General features: G+C 42.6%; 1 long non-coding RNA gene across 1 annotated transcript; it reads left to right on the forward strand.

Moving 5' to 3' along the window:
- The first annotated feature begins 148 nt into the window (after positions 1–148).
- LOC139567445 (uncharacterized) lies at positions 149–3,977 on the forward strand. Its single transcript, XR_011673406.1, has 5 exons — positions 149–245; positions 566–703; positions 1,107–1,156; positions 2,901–2,988; positions 3,235–3,977. It is a non-coding gene; the product is annotated as an uncharacterized lncRNA (long non-coding RNA).
- Positions 3,978–6,126: the final 2,149 nt, after the last annotated feature.

Raw genomic sequence — 6,126 nt, forward strand, 5'->3', positions numbered from 1 at the left:
TTCATAGTAAAACAAATTGGATGGTGGGGGTTGAGATATATCGCTGCTAAGCTTTATTGGCCTACTAATGATGGTTTTATGTTTCAATCATCAGCTAACTATGTTCTTCACAGTCCCTCTCAGTGTTTATGGTTACTGATGATATCGAATGTCCTCTCATTTAGGGTGATTTGCCATCAGAAACTGCAGCCAGCTGGATGTGGGGTGGACAGGACGTACCTGTATTCTATGCAGTGACTGTTCAGGTAAAACACACACAAAAAAATGTATTACATATTGTAATAAGATTATTATTTCGCTCATGTTTAACTTGATGGAGAAAATTCACTGGTATTCTGACTGGCATGCCCAGCAGATGTGACTTGAAGAAAATCTAAAATGGATATATCCGACATAGTAATGAAGAGTTGGATAATGCACATTAGTTGACATTTCATTAGTCCATTCATTCTTTGTTTGCTACAACTCAGGAGCTGATTCATACTAGTATGTCACTTTTTTATGTGCTTGCAGTCTGGTCAATCTGTTGTTGAGTGTTTCTATATGTCTGCTTGACCCATGGCAGGTGATGGCAAGATGACTGTTATTTCCTGCTCAACCTTCTCAGACACAGTGTGTGGCTGCAAGGATGGCTACAACATTTCCTCAATGGGTGATTGCCAGAAAAAAGTGCCTACAGTTGATTCAGTCAATATCGCATTGGGTAATTATGCAATTGTATTTGGAAATAATATATTTTGAAATGTCTTTCCTGTCTAAAGCCACGAGGAAATGGAAATGTAATCTACAGTTTAATATTGTACAAGACTTTACAGTTCTATTTTTGTTTTCAGTTGTCTGAAATTGCCATGGTTACTGAGTAAACGAGACCGGGTGTCAACGTGTGTAATCTGAGATTGTACATGCTATGACTAGAAAACAGCATGTAAAGTACACATTCCATTCTTGTCTCGACTCGTTCTGTATTTTGCAGAATGTTGGTTGGGTGCCCACGAATTGCATTCATTGCCCACATGTACAACAGAGAGACTTCAAGCGATGTCTGAAATCTGACCCATTATAGTGTTGATCAAAACATGACCAATATACGTATTTTTTCTTCTCAGATTCAACTCATTCTCCAGTGGAGTCTGGAGTCCATGATATTAATAGCAATGTAAGACTGCATGCCTCTTATCAAGTTTAGTTGCTAATTGTTCATGTTAAATTGTGACTTGAAATTTGGCTGTATGGCGTATTTGTGGGAAAGTGTGCCCCTTTTTGCCCAATGAGCTCATTTCTGGGATATAGGGAACACATTAGAATAATAAACACATTGTAAGGTACTATGCCCTTATTGAGACAGCTTACTAAGAGTCTGTTTCTTATGCATCCTGCTCTTTATTAACTATTTGTCACGATCTATCACAAGGATGACGCTGGAGAGACGAAGCAGGTACGGGGAGTAACATTTAATAAATAACGGACATGGAACGAGACATAAACAGCTTAGCAAACAGAAAAACAATCAATGCAGAAGCAGGGAACAGAGCTGGGGAACTGACACATATAGGGGAGGAAATGAACAGGTGATAAGAGAGTCCAGGTGAGTCCAATAACGCTGATGCGCGTGACAAGGAAAGGCAGGTGTACGTGATGGATGGCAGGAGTGAGTGATGCAAGGCATTCTGGCGCCCTCAAGCGCCAGGGGGAGGGAAAGAGCGGGAGCAGACGTGACAGTACCCCCCCACTAGGGGCGCCACCCGGCGTCCCACCTGGGCAAACCGGCCGAGACATGGGCGCTGGGCAAGCCGGTTGAGGCGTGGAAGCCCGACGAACCGGCTGGAGCGTGAGAGCCTGGCGAGCCGGCTGAGGCATGGGAGCCTGACGATCCGGCTGAGTCCAGACGCCTGTCGATCCCGCTGAGGAAACCCGATGATCCGGTGGATTGTGACGTGGGATGGGAAGCCACCGAGCCAACCGAGGCGATGAAACCTCTCGAGCCAGCCAGGGCATGAAAGCTCGACGGGCTGGCTTAGGCACCCCCGGTTCCATCGGCGGCAGAATCCACCCCTGACGTCACCGACAAAACAAACAACAAACAAACAAAAAAAAAAACTCCTGGACAGGCTGGGCAGACAAGAACTGACGATCCAGCTGAGGCCCGACGTGGGATGGGCGCCATCCGAGCCAACCGGGGCAAGGAAACCTCTCGAGCCTGCTAGGGCGTGGAAGCCCGACGAGCAGGCTAGGCACCCCCGGTTCCATCGGTGGTGACCCAGAGCCGATGCCACTATACCAACCAGAACGCCAGTACTCCCCGATGCTTCGTGTGATGGCTTCTGCATTCTGTCACGATCTATCACAAGGATGACGCTGGAGAGACGAAGCAGGTACGGGGAGTAACATTTAATAAATAACGGACATGGAACGAGACATAAACAGCTTAGCAAACAGAAAAACAATCAATGCAGAAGCAGGGAACAGAGCTGGGGAACTGACACATATAGGGGAGGAAATGAACAGGTGATAAGAGAGTCCAGGTGAGTCCAATAACGCTGATGCGCGTGACAAGGAAAGGCAGGTGTACGTGATGGATGGCAGGAGTGAGTGATGCAAGGCATTCTGGCGCCCTCAAGCGCCAGGGGGAGGGAAAGAGCGGGAGCAGACGTGACACTATTAATACATAATTATTATGGTTAACAATGAGGTTATTAAAGATTGTCCAGTAATGCACACTTTCAACACCTTGTAGAGTCCATGCCATGACGGATTGAGCCTGTTCTGAGGGCGAAAGCGGGGGGTGTAAATCAATATTAGGAAGGTGTCCTTAATGTTTTGTATACTCAGTGTATACAATAACGTTTTTCCAAAAATATTTAGCTAACTCGCTATCTTTCTGTCTGCATGTCTTTCTGTAGTGTCATTGTGCCCCTTTAGGTCCTTGTTTTCATTATCTCCATCTTGTCCATGGCCTTGATTTGCTTGCGCCAAAAGATTTACAAAAAGGTAACGAGCTCGGTCAACCAGATTGAAAGTATACTTTATGTAGTGGGACTATTTTATCTTATCAGACAAGTAGTGCGGCACTTATAGGTGCTCAGGTGAGGCACCCCCAGTCCGGACCTCAACAGGCAACAATCTTTAAATTGAAGTTGAATCAGTGCACGGAATACCACAAATATGTTGTTTTATTTGGCACATCTCACTCAAAATAAATGAATTAAAAGCAATACTGCATGTTTCCTCTCTCAGGAGTACACCAAAAGCTGCCACAGAGTGTGTGATGTCACATGAATGAGGCTGGAAGTTGGAGCCAGGATTCCGAGCAGCTTTGGAAAAAACAGAGGGAATGGTGCCCTCATAGGGAAATTAGTGTTGAGCGCAATACACAAGCAGGCTCTCTGAGGATCTGTAACCCAACATTACAGTAGTGAGCTGAAGCTGTCAGAAATGTGAATTAAGTTTTAAGTATTAGAATGTAAATACTTAGATTCAACAGTATTGATGGTTTTAAATTAAAACTAGGTAGGTGAGTGGTAGGTTACATAATTTTTTGAAAAAATATATTGTATACTTGTATGACAATAGCTTAAGCATCAGATTTTTTTCACTGATTTTAGGTATTTGTCTATAAGATTTTGTATTGCAACTGTTATATTGTTCAAATTATAGGCCTATTTGAAAAAATAGTCTTTGTTATACTATATTGGCCTAATAGGGATAGCCTTCTCAGACAGAAGCTTAAGCATCAATTTTTACTGAAACCATGTATTTGTCTATATGACACTTTGTATTGCAAGAGTTCAAATGATAAACCTATAGGAATTGTAGTCATTGTTTTACTATAGCCTACTGCATCATCAAACATGGGAGACAAATTTTTTTAAACTTAAGTTATTATTTATAATCATTTAATATACTATTCATTTGTCTCTTTGGAAGCCTGTTTGTTTATCTGTTTGTATGAAAACTGTGCAAATAAATAACTTTTAACTGCCAAGTGTTTTTGTTTTTATTATGTTCTTACCACTAGGTGGTGGTAAGAAACTTGACATGATTCCTTTTTACATAATAAATCAAATCGTATTTGTGACATGCGCCCAATATAACAGGTGTAGTAGACATTACAGTGAAATGCTTACAAGCCCTTAACCAACAATGCAGTTTTAAGAAAAATAAGTGTTAAGTAAAAAATAGAAAATCAAAGTAACAAATAAATAAAGAGCAGCAGTAAAATAACAATAGCGAGGCTATATACAGGGGGTACTGGTACAGAGTCCATGTGCGGGGGGCACCGGTTAGTCGAGGTAATATGTACATGTAGGAAGAGTTAAAGTGACTATGCATAGATAATAAATAGAGTAGCAGCAGCGTAAAAGGGGGGGGGGGGGGGCAATGCAAATAGTCTGGGTAGCCATTTGATTTGATGTTCAGGAGTCTTATGGCTTGGGGGTAGAAGCTGTTAAGAAGCCTTTTGGACCTAGACTTGGAGATAAAAAATAACTCTTGAATTGGGGGACAGATTTTGTCGAGCCCCGTGAGATGCACATACAGTTGTGGTGATATTACTTGCGACCGTGGATAAAGACTTTATGGAAGGGTTCATCAACGATGGGATAACGTTATGCGTTCTATGGAAAATAATGAACGACGTGGAAGGTGTGTTTCACGACGCGCTAGCAGAGTGGAACTAACCTTCCACGGAGTTGCATTATTTTCAAGAGGACGCATAGAGCCCCGAGTTGATTATCCCTTTTATACCATGGCTATAATTTAACACATTTTCTGCTAGAAATGTGTTCAACAGCTACTGAAGTAGCTAGCAAGTTTAATAGATAGCTACAGTAGTTGCCTTGGTAACCAAACAAACAGATTTGCAGATTTACTCGTTTAGATAACCCAACCCATCAGCTAGCTTGCTATTGTTGAATTCGATTTTCATAATGACAATAATGTTTTCAATTCGACTTTTGCTTTCAAAAGCATCTCAATAGCACATGTAATAATCAACTATAGACATTGAATTCTACCTTGCTGATATACCGTACGTTATTTAAGCAAAAAGGCACGAGGGGGTGTGGTATATGGTCAATATACCACGGGCTAAGAGCTGTTCTTATGCACGACGCAACGCCAAATACAAAAGTAACTGCAAAAGCCTACACTTGTCTCAAATACTACCATAAATACACAGAACCACCGCAGACCCATTGTAAATGAAAGGCCTATCTCTGTATAAAAAATAAAATGTGTCCCAGTGCATGAGCAACATTCATAGCTCCGCCCACTAGGGCGTGGCTTACGAAGCCCACTATGTTATATTAAAGCAATAAGGCCAGAGGAGATGTGGTATATGGCCAATATACCACGGCTAAGGGCTGTTATTATGCACGACACAATGAGGAGTGCCTGGACACAGCCCTTAGCCGTGGTATATTGACCATATATCACAAACCCCTGAGGAGCCTTATTGCTATTATAAACTGGTTACCAGCGTAATTTATAATAGCAATAAGGCATCTCGGGGTTTGTTGTATATGGCCAATATACCACAATTAAGGGCTGTATCCATCTCTGTGTTGAGTTGTGCGAAAGAACAGCTCTTAGCCGTGGAATATTGGCCATATATCATGCCCCCTCGTGCCTTATTGCTTAAATAACGCACGGTATATCAGCAAGGTAGACAGCATTCCACAGTTGTGTCAAGTTGTCTGGATGTCCTTTGGGTCGTGGACCATTCTTGATACACACGGGAAACTGTTGAGTGTGAAAAACCGAACAACGTTGCAGTTCTTGACACACTCAAACCAGTGCGCCTGGCACCTACTCGAAATGGTCGGTGATCTGTTTGTTAACTTGGCTTACGAAGACCTTAGAAAGGCAGGGTAGGATAGATATAGGTCTGTAGCAGTTTGGGTCTAGAGTGTCTCCCCCTTTGAAGAGGGGAATGACCGTGGCAGCTTTCCAATCTTTGGGGATCTCAGACTATACGAAAGAGAGGTTGGCTAGTAATAGGGGTTGAACATTTTTTGGTGGATAATTTTAGGAAGAGAGGTTCCAGATTGTCTATCCAGGCTGATTTGTAGGGGTCCAGATTTTGCAGCTCTTTCAGAACATCGGCTATCTGGATTTGGGTGAAGGAGA

Source organism: Salvelinus alpinus, unplaced genomic scaffold (assembly GCF_045679555.1).
Source record: "Salvelinus alpinus unplaced genomic scaffold, SLU_Salpinus.1 scaffold_612, whole genome shotgun sequence".
In the NCBI taxonomy this organism is placed as follows: domain Eukaryota; kingdom Metazoa; phylum Chordata; class Actinopteri; order Salmoniformes; family Salmonidae; genus Salvelinus; species Salvelinus alpinus.